A 15,724-nucleotide genomic window follows, 5' to 3' on the forward strand; every position below is an offset into this window, starting at 1 on the left:
CCAACAAACATGTTTATTTCTAGAACCCATAAACAAACAATGGAAAAAGCCAAGGCCCTGAAAAACAGTTATAATGACATCTGCTATTAGTATTTCCATGTGCTGTTTGTACTCTGGTAAATCTGTTTTATGCTGCTCTAAATATAATTTCCAAATAATTTTTTTGTTATCACTGCAAGTTCTCCTCTAGTCAAAAGAACCTGGTTCTAGGAACCACTTCCCCAGTCAGAAGTTGAACCTTCATCTGTTTTAAAAGTTTTAAAACATTTGTTTTAAGGCAAAGCATGTTGGCTTATACCATCTACATTCTCAGTGGCAGCTTCACTTTGCTATTTCACAGTTTTACCTTCAGGATCTTAGTCTCAAAAATTCTCTGATGGAGCCTGGAAGGGTAACAGATTGGTGTTCCACTGTACTGACAGTGTTTTTCCCACCTGCAGAGCTCATATTCCTGCACTTGAAATGGCAGATTGATCTGGAAAATTAACAATCTACTGTGCTAACCTTTAACCTGTTAATCTTCTCAAAGGTCAGTGCTGGGATAACAGACCAAATCTAAAAAGGTTTTATCCCCAAAGCTTCAATTTTTCAAGTTCTCAGTCCCTTCTTCCTGTTCAAGAAGTTCATGAGTGCCATCAAGGGTTCTTATCCATAAATCAAAAACTACACTGCTAATCAACACATAACTTATTTTTAAATTGAAACTCAAATATTATAGACAAAATATTGTTAAAAAGTAGTTTAAAACATGAAGTATGAAAGAAATTCTCCTCAGTTGGACATCACGCATAAGAACAAAATTATGTAAGCAGCATCTGCAAGAAAGCAGTAGTCGGAGCCTGAAATTAGTACTACAAAACTCAAGGAACATTCCTTTTTCTCCAGCTATAAACTGATTGGCTCTGAGTAGGTTCACTCCATTAAGAAAAGACTCATGAGTTAGACTAGAGGCCACACAAAGTCTGAAATAGAAATAGATGAGTTCCTCTCTTTCAGCATCACTTCTCTTTTTGGCACTTGCTACACTATTGTTTCATGGCTCTTATTCCAGTAAGCAGTAGTCACTTACTCATTTGGCCTGCCTGAAATACAAATTTCTTTTTGCACCCATAGTCATCAGCTCTTGAAGGAACTGCCAATTAATAATGAAGGCCTTTGTTGTGGCAAAAATCTGCTTGAAGTAAGAAGGTTTACTGTAGTGGCTGCATTGCCCAGCAGAAGAGAGACTGATAGCAAACCTTTTCATTGCCAATTTTTTCTTAGAGCTGATCTCTTCTGTATCCAGTGAGACTCTTTTGCATTATTGCACCCCTGCGCAGAAGGATTAAGTATTGGCTATGGACCCCATTTTTACCTTATATTTTGTATATATTTTATTCAAGCTGACCACAGGGCTTATGATTATTTGAAAATGCCTCAGAAAAGTTATTCAAACATTCTTAACAAATGTATGGCAGTATCTTACAACAGAAAGAACAAAAAGTGTCAGCATTTCAAATTTGGCCTGCCAAACGTGTCATCGTATACTACTTCTCTTTCTCATCTTTCGGGGAACTTATCCCCAGACTATCTGGGGGAAAAAATTCTTCCAGTAGCACAGGATCCATTCAATTTTCGACTCTCTCTATGCCCTGGAGGTCATCTGATATTATTGAAAGCTAATATTTGTTCCAAACTGGCACTGCTGGTGGCATCAAGAAAACTCTATTCTCTTGATTACTTTCTCTCTTGAAGGACTTGAAACACTGACTGTCTCTACAGTCTATTCAGCTTTTAAAGAAACAGGATTGACTTATTGGTCTTACTCCGAAAACAATCTTTCTTCATTGTTTTGAAGCTAACTGCTTGAGTTTGTTTAATGAGGAGACACTTCTGTCACAAAGTTTCCATAAGGGAAAACATGACCTTTTTAAATGAAAACAAATCCCTGATAAGGAAGTGCATCTGAAGTGTAGCTACTTTTTACCTTGCTGTTCTGGCCAAATCATATGTGGTTTCTTTACTTCACCTTGACTTAAAGAACAATGATTTTTTTGGTTTAATGATCATCTGTTTTGTGGAAAAATGTGTCTATTGATGTATTTTCTATAAATAAGTTTTCATTTGAGGTTTCAGTTTTATCTTATGGTAGTCATATACCATTTTGTGAGAAAAGGAAGCGCTAATAACTAAATCTTTTTTGAGGGACACAAAGAGAGAAGCATGTAATGATAGGAACTCTAAAACAAAGGGCGTTAAGAAAAGTGGTGTAAAACCCTCCTCAGAAAACTTCTGTTGGCTGTTCCTCTTGCAGACTGAAGGCAGAGTTCATGTACTTCTTTTCCAAACACTAACTTATTCTGCTATCTGGAAAAAGCCACGTGGCTTGTGCTGTCTCCCCACAAGTACCTTTGCACAGGAAGGCAGCACTGTGCTCACTGTCACGGCCAGCCATACCACTTACAGGATGGACGTGGGGCTGTGCCAGATATTGTCAAGCCTGCAACAGATTAGAGAGAACACAAGGTGGAAAAGTATGTTGGAAAGGTAAATGAAACTGTATCATATCCACACCACCTTAAGAATCCAGCTGTCCTCTGGAGGACACCCGTAGGCTGCTCATTGGGGGCAGGGTTTCTTTCACTCCTGAGTGCTCTATTAGTAAGGAGTTCTCTCAGCCCTAGGAAAGCTTCCTGACAATGTGATAAACTAATGCCAAAGTCTTGTTTTCCTTTAAGGGGGATAGAAAAATATATACTTTAAAAAAATTATAATTGCTCTCTATTTCAGCAGTTCAGTTAAAGACCAAAGCCTGACCAGTGAAGATTTCTTCTTAACTATCCAAAACTATAGCTTTTTATTTATCATTCTGTTGGCAAATCCTTGTTTAACAAGAATTCTTTCTGTCCGAAACCAGTTAACACATTTGGTTGTGCTTTTAACTGTGTTTTTCTTTATCTACCAACATGATTACTTCCAAGATGAATGTAAATAATCTGAAATTTTCAGAAATTGAATGCACTTTTTCATCAGTTCAAAATGTTTATCACAAAAACCCCCTACAAAAACATAGCCGATCGATACACTTCTGACAAAAAAACAAAAAAAAAAAAGAAAAAAGAAAAAGAAAATAATAAAAAGAAGATATAACTTTTACTTCAAATTTAGATGAATAGTATTTTTCATTCCAAAACTGATCAGTTGAAATGTATTTAAAGTATGCAGAACATGGAGTAAACTTTTCTTTTGGAATTCTTTCTCCTGTCAGTCTTCCTGAAATCGCTCATCCAAGCTGCAAAAGAGGGCAGGAATATTTGTACTGTTATTCTAATAAAACCCTAAACAGTTTCCCAAGTGGCACCTTCAGCATGGCAGTGCCTGTCCTTTGTGCTACTCCTCACCTCTGACCACAGCAACTGGGGAGGTCTCCAGCCTCAGCCACAGTTTGGATTGTGCTCTGCTGCTGAGGGAAGATCTCAACACCCCTCAACATGCTCAGGTTGAAATCAAACCTGAGTTGAGCAGAAGTTTGCATTAGGTCATCTCCAGAGTTCTCTTCCAACCTAAACTATTCTATGTGTTCGTGAGAAGTATAAAAATAGGAAAATATGTAATATGTATTTGCAGTGTTACTTGTCTGGGTTTTTATTTGGAGTAAAGGATCACCTGTAGAACAGTTGAGTTCTGGTCACTACAGAAAAGAGTAAAAATTTACCAGCTTTAAGCACTGGTAAATGACCCCCCTCCAGTATAATAGGAAATGTGAAAAACGGATATGAAAAAGTGGAACTGGATTCCTGCAAGGGAGAGGTCTCCTGCCAGTTCTGAGATAAAATCTTTGGGGAAATTAAGAGATGACTCAGTGTAATGCACAGTGTGCCTGTACAACCAGTAAATCAAAAGAGACAGTGTCACAATCCATTCTTTTTTCTCTTATCTAGCAGAGGATTTTGTTTTCATTTTCAGTACAGAACAAGAAATGGGATTTCAGTTCACAAATGTGACAGACTACTGGCTGAACAGACTTCAAACAAATCCAAGAAAATGTTCTTTAAACATTGCAGGAGATAACTCGCAGGCATGGTGATACTTATTTTTAGAGTTTTTGTGGACCATCTGCATTGTCGTGTAATGTTAAAATTTCTCACTAGGTTGACACATTTATCATAATTGTGAAATTTTCTCGTTCATAAATTTTGAACTGGGGATATAAACGGTATAAACGTCCCAGACAGAGGCCAGAAGGGGATGATACAAAATTAATCTGTATGTAAGAATGCCGTACTTCTATCTAGATTAAGAGAAATTGGAAAAAAATATGAAAATGAAATTTTATGGAGAAGTTTGGTTTGGTAAATAATTTATATTAGCAAATGAAGAGAATTAATTTTTTAAAAATCCCTAATCTTATTTAACAGTAAGTATTTGAGAGATAAATCTGATTAATGTAGATGCTGGAGATCTCTGAAGTCCTACCAGAAATTTGGTGTTATGATTTTTATTTGAAATGTTGCTTAGGAACATTTAAATTAATGTTAAATCAAAGTCCTTACTACTTTATCTGTTGTGGACTATTTCATTTCTAGAAAGTCAGTATGAACAGAATATATTATGGAGGGCTGATTTTGGCTGGCTGCCAGCACCCACCTTCAGGAGGACAGAAAGAAAATAAGATGGACGAAATCATGGGTTGAGGTAAAGATAGTTTAATAAAAAAAAAACCCAAAAGCCACCTGTGGAAGGGAAGAAAAAAAATGAAGAAACTTATTCTGCATTTCACACCAGCAGACAGATAGATGTCCAGTGAATTTCTGGGAAATGGGGAATTGGAACACATGGCAATTCCTTCAGAATGCAAACACCACAACCCTAAATATCCCTCTCTTCTCCTCCCTTTTATGCATACAGTATGGAATATCTTTTGAGTCAGTTCAGATCAGGTGCCCAGCTGCCTCCCTCCAAACCTCTTGCCTGTCTGCAGCCTGTTGGCCTTCTGAGTGCTGCATTGGAGAGAGAGCCCCGATGCTGTGCAAGCAATAGCCAAAACATCAGAGTGTTACCAACACCCCTGTAGCTAGAAATGCAAAGCACAGCACTGCATGGGCTGCTAAAATGAAAGAAAATCTATCTCAACCAGACCCAATGTGTGTAACAATGGAGGTGTGCAGTATTATGAATAATTTAAAGCTATATTTAGAATGCATATACTTTTTTGTTCATGAGAGTGTGTGAAAAAGACATTTTAAAAAAAGGAAAAAAGCAGGCAATATATCTGATATATATCTAGAAAAATATTTATTTTGAAAAATAATATAAGTTTAAGGTAAAGTGTATTTAAATGTTATTTATAAATAAGATTTTAAAGTTCTGAAATATGATAATGTAATCATACTCTTCTTGTAATGACTACTTTCTATTGATTAGGTCTCAAATTACTTTATTGCCTTGTACCTTCTTAGTGGTGTGAGCATTGCTGCTTGAAAATGTGCTGTTTACTATTCTATCTTCTCCTTTAAAATACCAAATATTATTGTATAAGGCTTAAGACACTTGGTTTTACTTGAAGAATTAAATTTGATCTTATATGCTTCTAAGCATTCTCATGGCTTCAGCTCACAGGGAGAATTTTTACACTGTTGTTCCTGAGCAGAGAGAAGTGTTTAGAATTGATCTGCCAAGCCTTTCAGTAACCTTCTACTTCTTCCACTCATCAGTGTAGAATATCAGTTTAGTTACAAAATCTCCCACATAATCAATATGTAAACTTAGGAAATACTGTAAAATACATGGTGGTGTTCCTGATGCCTGGACCATCCAAGGTAAAGATCTCAGGTTATCCTTATTAAGGACCCCATTTGCTTTGGCTGGTAGCATGTGGATGATAACTTCCAGCCAGTATAAAACTAGTTCTGGATCAAATTATCATTAAAGAGTAGCATTTTTAAATGTTTTCCACACTGAGCATCAGACAAAGATATTTACTCCGCAGTTTATTTAATTATATCTGTCTTGCTGTCATTTTTTCAACTTTAGATTTAACAAAATATTTTAATAAAATCTTAACTGAAGTTTGCTCATTCTTTTAGAGGTTTCTTACTGACAATGTTTCACCATGTAATCTTTTACATTATTTGGGAGTGTATTTTTCAATCTTATGTATAAGTTTAAAGGTAATTTTTTCCAGTTAGAATGGTATTTTCCAGACTATATATTTTAACTGAAGTCACTGGTTTTAGTTACAGTTTGGGATATGTGTAGACCTACAAGGAATGTTAGGCCTTCACTCTAGAAATCTGAACCATGCCAGTCTTAAAACGTAAACATCCATATTTTGGTCATATTTCATAGTTTAAGAATCCAATAAAGATGAGTTTGCATTTAACTAGCTACTTTTGCATTTAATGGAACTGAAATCCCCAGAAGATGATTCATCTGATTCAGAGGTGTTCTTGCATGTTAACAAGGTAAGCTAACAGCCTCAGTGTGTTATCAGCACTCTTTAGGTCACAAATCTAAATGACAGCACCATATGAGATGCTCTAAAGAAAATTGACTCAGTCTCAGCCAGACCCAGTGCAGATGTTTAAGATGAATCAGGTGAGTTATGTCTGTGAAATGCTTCTCCATTGACTCTGGAGAGAAGTGGACTCTTCCAGGGAATCCTAGAATTACTAGTTGAAATTGAAACTTTTTTAAAGTCTGTAGCTGAGATGAAACTCAGTGGTATTTGTAACTAACTGACCTTAAAAATGTAGCCAAATGCACGGAAGCTTAGTGTCCGGTTGTCAAAAAGGCATGTGCATACATCTCTCTCTCTCTCTCTCTCTCTCTCTCTCTCTCTTTCTCTCTCTCTCTCACTGTTTGAAGATGTGCTACTACAAAATTAGGAGAATATTCTTTTCAATGAAGTTCAGACCACAAAATCTGTGTTTTCTTCATTTATGTGTCTTATAGTGGTCTTACAAGTGACAGTGGTGAAGCAAAAACCTGAGCAGTGTGTGGTTCTGATGTGTCTGTCTTCTGATAACTCATGTGCAAGACATTAAAAAAAGACTGTATATGGACAGTGGGCAATGGAGAGCTGTTGATTTGAGGGTAAAAAATTAAAACATTCTGTCACTTTTCCCTCTATATTTGAATGATAATTTTATTTAAAATGTTGAGTACTGTAGGGACCAGAAAATAAAGCAGTCAGTACAATACAAGGCAAAGTTATATCAAGTGTTGGACTGGTATCAACCATTGGATGATTAAGAAGTCACAGCAAAGGTGTTTGCTTTGGCAGCCAAGGAGTGGAAGAACAGGCTGTCTTTGCTGTGTTTTCCATGTGAAACTCTCTGCTGCAATTACATGCCAGCTCCTGTCAAATGACTGGCCCTAGACACAGTTGTTCTTTATATACAGTTTTCAAGTAATACAGTAAAGAAACAATCTCCTCAATTTCATAATTTGTACATTGCTTGAAGTCTAGTTCTTTTCCATCTGCTCTGCAATCTGCTGCTGATAGTACATCATGAGGGAAGCCAACCAAATCCTCAGACCAGCCCCTGAGTTGTCAAGCCTCATTTTCCTTCCATTTCTTCTCAAAGGTATCTGTGAGCATGGGAAATAATTTTTGTTTAACTCTAGTTTCTATATCTCTGCCTGATTTTATAGACTTAAGTAAGACTGATATAAACAAGTAATCTTAAGCCAAATATACAAAACTGAATCATGGGATCATAGAAAGATTTGGGTTGGAAGGAACCTTATAGACCATCCACTTCCAGCCCCCCTGTCATGGGCAGGAATGCTGCCCACTAGACCAGCTTGCTCAAAACCCCACCCAACCTGAAAGATACTTTCTGTTTGCACCTGTAGAACTGTTTGCAGGCTGTAGAACTTTGATAATATTTTAGAACAAACCATTTGCAGAGAAAGTGCTTCAGAAGATTCTTATTTAGGGCTTGCTTGTAGCTGTATCAGATTGTAGTATCCCTTTTAAAGCTGTGGCTTACAATTCTTTTCAGATCCAGCTCAAATTCTCTTCAATTATGATCACTGAGTATCTGTCAGAAGAGATTCTGTGTCAACATTTCTTTGTTACCTCTGTTCCAACTCATTAACTTATGGCATGTTTTTTGTAGTTGGCATTTCATTATTTTAAAATAAATACCCCCAATTTTTTAAAATCAAATTTTCAGGGAAGTTTAGTAAGTTAAAGAATGATTAATATGCAAAGTTGCATCATCTGTGAATGCTTACACATTTTTATTAAAAATTAGTTAAATATTTTTCTGCTTTCCCAGTTGGACTGCTGTTTACAAGCAGAGTCTATTTGGTGTTTTGTAACAACTGGAAATTGTCCTACTTTCACCTTTCTGAATAGCAATAATACTGCAGTTACTTGTTTATTCATTGTAATAGTGCATTTAAACTTCTCTGTCATCCCTAAAGCTGAAACACATAGAAAGTACAAACTTTTGCTGAAATTCACAGAAGTTTTAAAGTTGTCAAAGCACTTGGTTAAAATGATGGATTTCCAGATATATTATTTTATTTAATTTTGTTTATATTCTATTGATGGTATGAATGGTTCTCTTTTTTTTTTTTAATGAATAATATTCTTTGTCTTTTAACTTCAATTTCTGAGAATAATGCTACACATCTGTCTTTTTCCCTTAGACATATTAAAATGTAAAACCAAGCATGGACATGTGCAAGCCATGGCCCTTTCTGAAGGGTACAGCCAGTGCAGCATTATTCAAACCCATTCTTACCAGTATCTCACCAAGTTTAAAAACAATTATTTATTTATTTCTTAAAAAAAGTTTCACTACATCTCTTTTTCTAAACTACTAATCTAGTTTCATCTTTATAAATGCATTGCCTGATATATTCTTTAGTTTTGTTGCTTTTTCAAATACATGAATACTATTTCCAAATCTGTTATTTTTTAATTTTAGTAGCTGAAAAACCTGAAATATTCTGAAATACCACACACCAAACAAATTATCTGTATTTTAAGCTAAGCATGTCTATAACACTTGTCTTCTTTGTGTCCCTGGGCACCTGTTTTATCTCGCATTTTGGCACTTTTTACTGTAAAACTATTTTGATATCCTAATATACAGGCACACGGAGTGAATCAAATAGGTCATTTAATGTACCAGCACATAGTACAGTGTTGCAGATTAGTTGCAGAATTTTACTAGCCTGTTAAAAGAAATGCTAAAAAGTGGCGTGATTCTCTTAACTTGTCACAATTCTCCTAACTTGTTTCATTATCCACTAAAATAATTCTCAACAAGCAAATCTCTTAGCCATGCAGTATCAAACTCTCTCCTGCAGCATCAAACTGGCATGTAAGAGGCAACCCTGTGTGTCGTTGCTTCAGTAAAAACAACTTATGCAACAGTCATAGAGTTGGAATGGAAGCAGAAGCAGCTACATATAAGCTGCAGTGCTGGTGTGAGTGTGTGCTGGGGACAGGTAAGGCTGTGCTATGTGTGAACAGGGGAGCATTCATCTGTTCACAGTATAATTAGAAATGTTTCTGCAGCCAATCCTTGGCTGAGTATTGTAGTCTGTATTAAAAAAAAAAAAAAAGAAAAAAGAAAAAGCTAATGCACTCTGCAACCTTTTTTTTTTCTTCTTTCTGACTAAACAGAATATATGTTTTTATGATACACATTGCACATGAATAGCAAAACTCCTGAGAAGTTTGTAAATGATATCATGGACATAATGCATTTGAAAAATCAGTTTGTTTAATTCTTTTTTTCAGGCACCTTTTATGCTTTTCCCCAGACTATCCTGTCCATCATAAGTTCCTTGTAGTGCAATTTGTGGGGTTAGTACATAATTTTCATCACAGCACTTATGTAATGATGGAGAAAGGTGCTCATCTGAGGGAAGAAATCTGGGTTCAATTCCCAACTTGTCCATTCATTGTCTCCAATTTTATTTGTCATTTAGGGTTTGACAGACACACACAAAAATGTAGGTGCACCAAATCCACTGGTACATTTAAACTTGCTGGAAGCATGTGCCAACACTCACCAAAGTTTACTTTTACCAGGGGGGCTGAATTCCTCCCTTAGTGGAGGTCCTTAATGCTTTTGAATTTGCTGATCCCTCAGATTTTCCCAGCAGAGATGCAGACTCTCACAGCCTCTGGCAGTATGATTTGCATTTTGCACCTCCTTTAGACGTAAGCTGTTGGCTGTTTTCACATATGACATCACCATGCCATAGAAGAAAATAATCTAAATTAATGTCCTGCTTTTAATTGCTGCCAGATCCATTGATTGTGGAGACGGCCTAGGAAGGCTAGCATCATTAGGCAAAAGTCAATCTGTATGAATGTCACCTGATCCCTAAAGAGAAGTCCAGACTCTATTAGACATCAAGTGCTTTATGCTTGATTTGTTGGAATAAGATCCACAAAAACCCTCACAGGAAACTCCTACAACTAGCAGTAGAAAAAGCTACATTAAGAGCAAAAATATGTTAAAAATCCTGTCCCAATTTGCTTAGACACCTTAATTTGGACTGTAGTTGTGATGTAATCTAAACACCTATACTGACCAGTGGCATCCATTCAAAAAGTGAAGGAAAGGAAATATTTTTCTTCTATGTGAAAGATGATATTTATAAAAAATATGGAGTATACAGCTCAGTTTCACCTCATCTAATGGTGTCCTGCAACACATATTTCTTCTGCTCTTGTGTCATCATTTTTTCATGTTGAGAATGACAGTGAGGTTCAATTCTGTAACTCTGAAGGGCATTAAACCAGTGTCCCTTGGAGTAGGGACTGAATCTCTTGTGTACCCTACCATTGAAGTTGCATACCTCTTCTACATTAACAGACAGAATTGAAATTGCTGCATTTTTCAATGGGCCTTGTCTTAAAGGCAGGCTTGTAAAGCTAGAAACTCAATGGCCTGTCCCTGTGGACAGTGAGGAGCTCCTGTGTATCCTAGCAGCAGAACTTCTAATGGCTTGGGAGCTCTAAAAGCAAAGTCCCCAGAGTAACTCACGCAGCTCTCAGGCCTGTAGAATGATGAGCAGAGGTTTTCAGAATTACAGTTCTGCTGCCTGATTAGAAAATCCATGTATAAATAAGTTACCGACCGGTGATGCTCAGCTACACAATTGGTCTGTCAGTCTCAGGTGTTCTGCACTGTGCCATGGATCTGCTTTTCTATAGCCAAGCTGGTTATGCTTCTCATATTTTTGTGTCTTGGAGATTAGCCTGCTGATCCTCTTGTGGCTGTTACCTCTTTGATGCCTTGTCAAGCAAAATCCCTGGTTCAGTGCCTCTTAATTCTCTCTGTTCTGGTGTCATAGAAGTTTTGTCTGTATGTCTAAAGCATGCTCTGGGGATGGTTAGGGACTGGACGAATCGCTGCTGTGCTCTCTGTCCTGTTTGCTGGTAGCTGTGCATTATGCCATCCTCATTATGATGTGCCAGTTTATAAGACAGCAGGTCTTACTGTCTCTGGGCACCTTCCAGTTCCCCATGGCTCTGACATTAGAAGAACAGCTTTTCAGCTGAGTGAATTGCTACCAAGTGTCTCATTTGCCATTCTGTCATTTTAGAGTGACAAATACAGATCAGGAACTGTATCTGCAGTCTTTTATGTATGTTTTCAGTTATTCTGACACTCTCTGTCTCTTCTAAATTGACAGTAATGGAAGCTTGTGGTGCCACATCTAAACACATCCTTCTTTGTAGCCTGTGTAAACGCCTGTGCTTTCAATTTTTTGCCAGTGTCAAAGCACTTCACTTTGTCAGATGCACCAAGGAAGATGAGTTCTATGTAGATAATCAGCTATTTAAGGGGAAGGCCAAATAATAAAACCACCCCAGAAAAGCGCATATCAGACAGCAGAACATGTATACACTTTTTGTGGCTCAACATAAAAGATATCTAGGCCTCCCCTCCTTTTTAAAGAGCATTAAGTTATCACTCTCTGTGGATGCAGCTCCTGTTGGCTCTGTACAGAACATGCGCTGTGTTCTGTGGGCCAACCCCAAGCCATCAGTACTCTAGAGTGTATAAAGAACCAGCTGAAGCTTAGTTAAGATGCATCAAGGTTGCTAAAATTGCTTTAAAAGGCAACTAAAACCTCCCCAAAGTGTCTATGCTCTCATTGCTGTCCCTGGACACCCAGGGTTCTGTTCAGGTGTGTCTGGGTTGTCAGTTGTGTCTCAGACCTCACAAGAGATACAGAGATCTTTGGATTAGCATCTGGAGATCAAGTTATGTCACTTCATGGGGAATCACTTAGTCACATAGGTTTAACAATGCCTTTTAATATGTTAACATGGGGTTTTTTTGACATCCTAGCCATCAAGAAGTAATATAAAGCAATTAATTCCTTGACCTAGTCTGACCAAGCTCCATAGAGAGTTTGACTTCCTGGTTTACCCTTACATTTAAGTGTCCCTATTCAAGCTAAAGCCCATTCTTAGATCCTGTGATGGCCAAGAAAACACCATCTCAGCACTGAGTCTCAGTCTTGACATTTTTTCAAGTGCTTGGAACAGTGTCAGTAGCACCACAGTGACTTGTGCATCTTGATCCAATGTAAAATTTAAAACCTTCTATTTGCTTTCAGACTTTGCAATTTTAGCAGTGTCATCCTTCTTTGAAAAAATGCTCTGATATCTTCCTTGGAACAAAATCTCCAGGCTAGTGTGGTTGTCTCCCTCTTTATCCCTTCTGTGTACGCTGCTGCTAACTCCAGGAACTGTTCAAATACCCTGGGCTCATATGTCTTTTTACTGACTCACTGACTCATGGTTATTAACATACCTTTTGCATCAATATGGATGTAGACAGTTACTTATGATTTTTAAATCTGTTTTAGAATCGTGTTTATCAAGTCTCCTTTTTCTTTTGATCCCTCTCTTTTGTCCTATTCTGTTAAAATGTTGCTCTACCTTCCTTAAACTTTGGCCTGCTAAGAGCAGTTTCCCTGGAGCTGCAGCTTCCAGTGTTACTGTGAAAGGCTCCCAAATCCCAGTCACAAATTTGTCCTTTATCTATAATATTCACAAGTATTGGCTCCTCAGACTTTAATTATTTACACTCCTCTTGTCTGTCTCAGAAGAGCTTTTTTACTCTGGGCTTTGACTGCGGTGTTTTTTCACTCAGTGTTTCCTTAGGTTGTGCTGCTCGTGCAATGTGCTGGTGCCTTGCTGCACAGTACACAGATGGTAAGAAGCTTTTTGACAACCTATGGAAAATCTGGGCTGGCCATGACAGTTAACTGGAACCCAGCAGATCTTAATCCTCCTGCAAGGTGCAGACATGGGTCCTAGCCAGGAAGAAGACTAAATAATTAAAGAAAACTACTCTAATCAGTAGCTTAATCTAGAAAAATGTAAAATGTGAGGATTTTCCACAACAGAATTAATTTTAATTTTGGTACTGTTATAATATGTATCCTGCTAGTATCATCAGGAAAGCATGTCTTTTTTGAAAATGTCAAGTGTTCTTATTCCTATTTAAACTAAAACCTAAAAATGAAAACTGGAAGGTTTTTTAGGTTCAAACCTAAAAAAATGTTTAAACCAAAACCATTTTTTTTTATTAATTTTTAGCAGCCCAAGATCTCTATTTTAAAATAGTCAATTTCTCTTTGTGTTTTGAAGGAAAAATAATACTGCAGAGAGCATAAAAGACAGAGGGTGCAATGCTAACAGTTAATGAAATAGTGATGTATTTCATTACTATTGCTAGTAAGATGACAATGCTAAAAATATTCTTCCTGTTCGTAAAAAGTTGTAGCTGTATATTAATCAGTAAATGCACTTAAAACATGTATAGTTTATATTCCTAACAGTTTCTTTATAATAATATGCTATTTTGACACTAACTGAAGGTTTGTCAATTTGTATATTTAATTCAGGCATTAATTACTTGTAGACTGGAATGCACAATTTATACTAGGCTTCTTTGATGTTTTCATGTTTCAAATGACAAGAAGAACTGTTGGGAAGATGTGATGATTTCAAGGCCCTTCTGTCTTTAGGTATTGTATCCAGTTCATTCAACCTTATTATAAGCCTTCTGATGCTTCTAGCATTCATAAAAACAAGTGATTACACTGAGAATTTCAATTTCCATTAAAAAGAATCACTTATGTCCGGGTTGATTTCTCTTCTGCTAGGTAATACCTGTATTCAGGGATCAGTGACCTCTCAGCCTTTTTGGTTAACCCTCCTTGTGCCCAGCAGCCTGCCAGGGTGGCAGTGGCAGGACTGCTGTGTGTGCCAGGGCTGCAGGAATGGCCCAAGTGGCCATTTTCTGGGGGTGTTGTGCAAGTGTTTGCTTATTGTACACCTGTAATCATGTATAATGCCTATGAGAATGTGTAGTGCACATAAGAAAAGGTGAGAACCCTGAGGTTTTGTTTGTGTCTGTCACTGATGGAGAAAACTAAGGTATGCTTTGAATTTGAGGGCCATTCCTCACAAGTGACACTTATTGCCATGCCTTCTTTGTGAACAAGACACCTTCTTAAGGAATGCAGACTTGATTATTTTTTGCCTTCACAGATGCTACAAGAATGGCATGCCCAAGCTACAGGAAAAAAATGAATTCCAAATATTTTCCAGTTCTAAAGCATCTAGGAGAATATATTTGGGAGGGCTGTGCTTGCTTGTTTTCAGTCTTTGCTTCTGCTGTTGCCCTCTCCTGGAGACAGAACATTGAAGCAGGGAGACTTTAGGCTGACCTGATGTTCCTGTTCTTGAGTTCTTACATCCTTATTTATAACATGGTGAATTTAGGATACTGATGATCTTTTAACTACATGGAATGCTGTTAACAATTTTTTTTTGAGCAGAAAATGAGAGCCAGCATTTATGTGCTATTCAACAACAACAACAAAAAAAAAATAGATGGCATTTTTGCTAGTGACATACCAGCTGAAAGGTCATAATATATATAATGAAAATGGCTGTTACATTAGGACATTTTTCATGCGTCATGAAACTGTTCACTGACAATAATATATCTGCTCTACAACATATTAAATTCTCTCCAAGAAATTATACCATGGTCTATGCAAGACCATGCTAGCAAGACATTCTGTCTTGATGAGATATTTAGATTTTAACAGAACTGGCCCAGAGAGTGGAATCAGTTTGCACTGCTCCAATTGCAGAGGTATGGTCTGTATAGCTCCTAGACATTGCAATATTTGGTATGTAACAATGGTAAGATTTGAATAATGGAGAGCACAGTGTTCAAGGACAATTTTACATGTAACTGTGTCACTTATGCACACTCCTAAATAGGCATAACAATGCATAAAAATATTTACAAGAGTCTTGAAAGCAAAGATATCGCTTGTAAAGTTAAATACAATTGCTATTCATATTCATTATCATCATTATTAGCTCTTGAGGAGAGTTGCCTCTTCTTGACCACTACAAAAGTCTTCTAGAAAAGGATATCAGTATATTAAAATGTATGGGTTTTTTTCAAAAAGGTTTTAATCCAGAACAAGTAACTTTACCTTCTTAATTGTTAAAGCCTCTTGGTAAACTTGAAGTCAAATTACCAAGTGAGGTAGTAAATTCTATCTGTTGCATTATTTAGGCAGAATGGAAATGCTTCTTTTGGATTGAAATAAAATATATCTGTGAAAATGAATTGTATAAATCTAGAAACAGTGACATCTCACTGAAATTTTGCAAAACTTGCTTACACCGATGTGTCAAAAAAGTGGTTGTATAACTGAT

The 15,724-nt window shown here is 36.9% G+C and overlaps 1 protein-coding gene across 3 annotated transcripts in view; it reads left to right on the forward strand.

Moving 5' to 3' along the window:
- The window catches only part of TMEM117 (transmembrane protein 117), a 179,782-nt gene that overhangs the window by 58,244 nt on the left and 105,814 nt on the right, over positions 1 to 15,724 (forward strand). The gene's annotated exons all lie outside the window — the stretch shown is intronic.

Source organism: Pyrgilauda ruficollis, unplaced genomic scaffold, assembly GCF_017590135.1.
Source record: "Pyrgilauda ruficollis isolate IOZ18807 unplaced genomic scaffold, ASM1759013v1 scaffold19, whole genome shotgun sequence".
Classification (NCBI taxonomy): domain Eukaryota; kingdom Metazoa; phylum Chordata; class Aves; order Passeriformes; family Passeridae; genus Pyrgilauda; species Pyrgilauda ruficollis.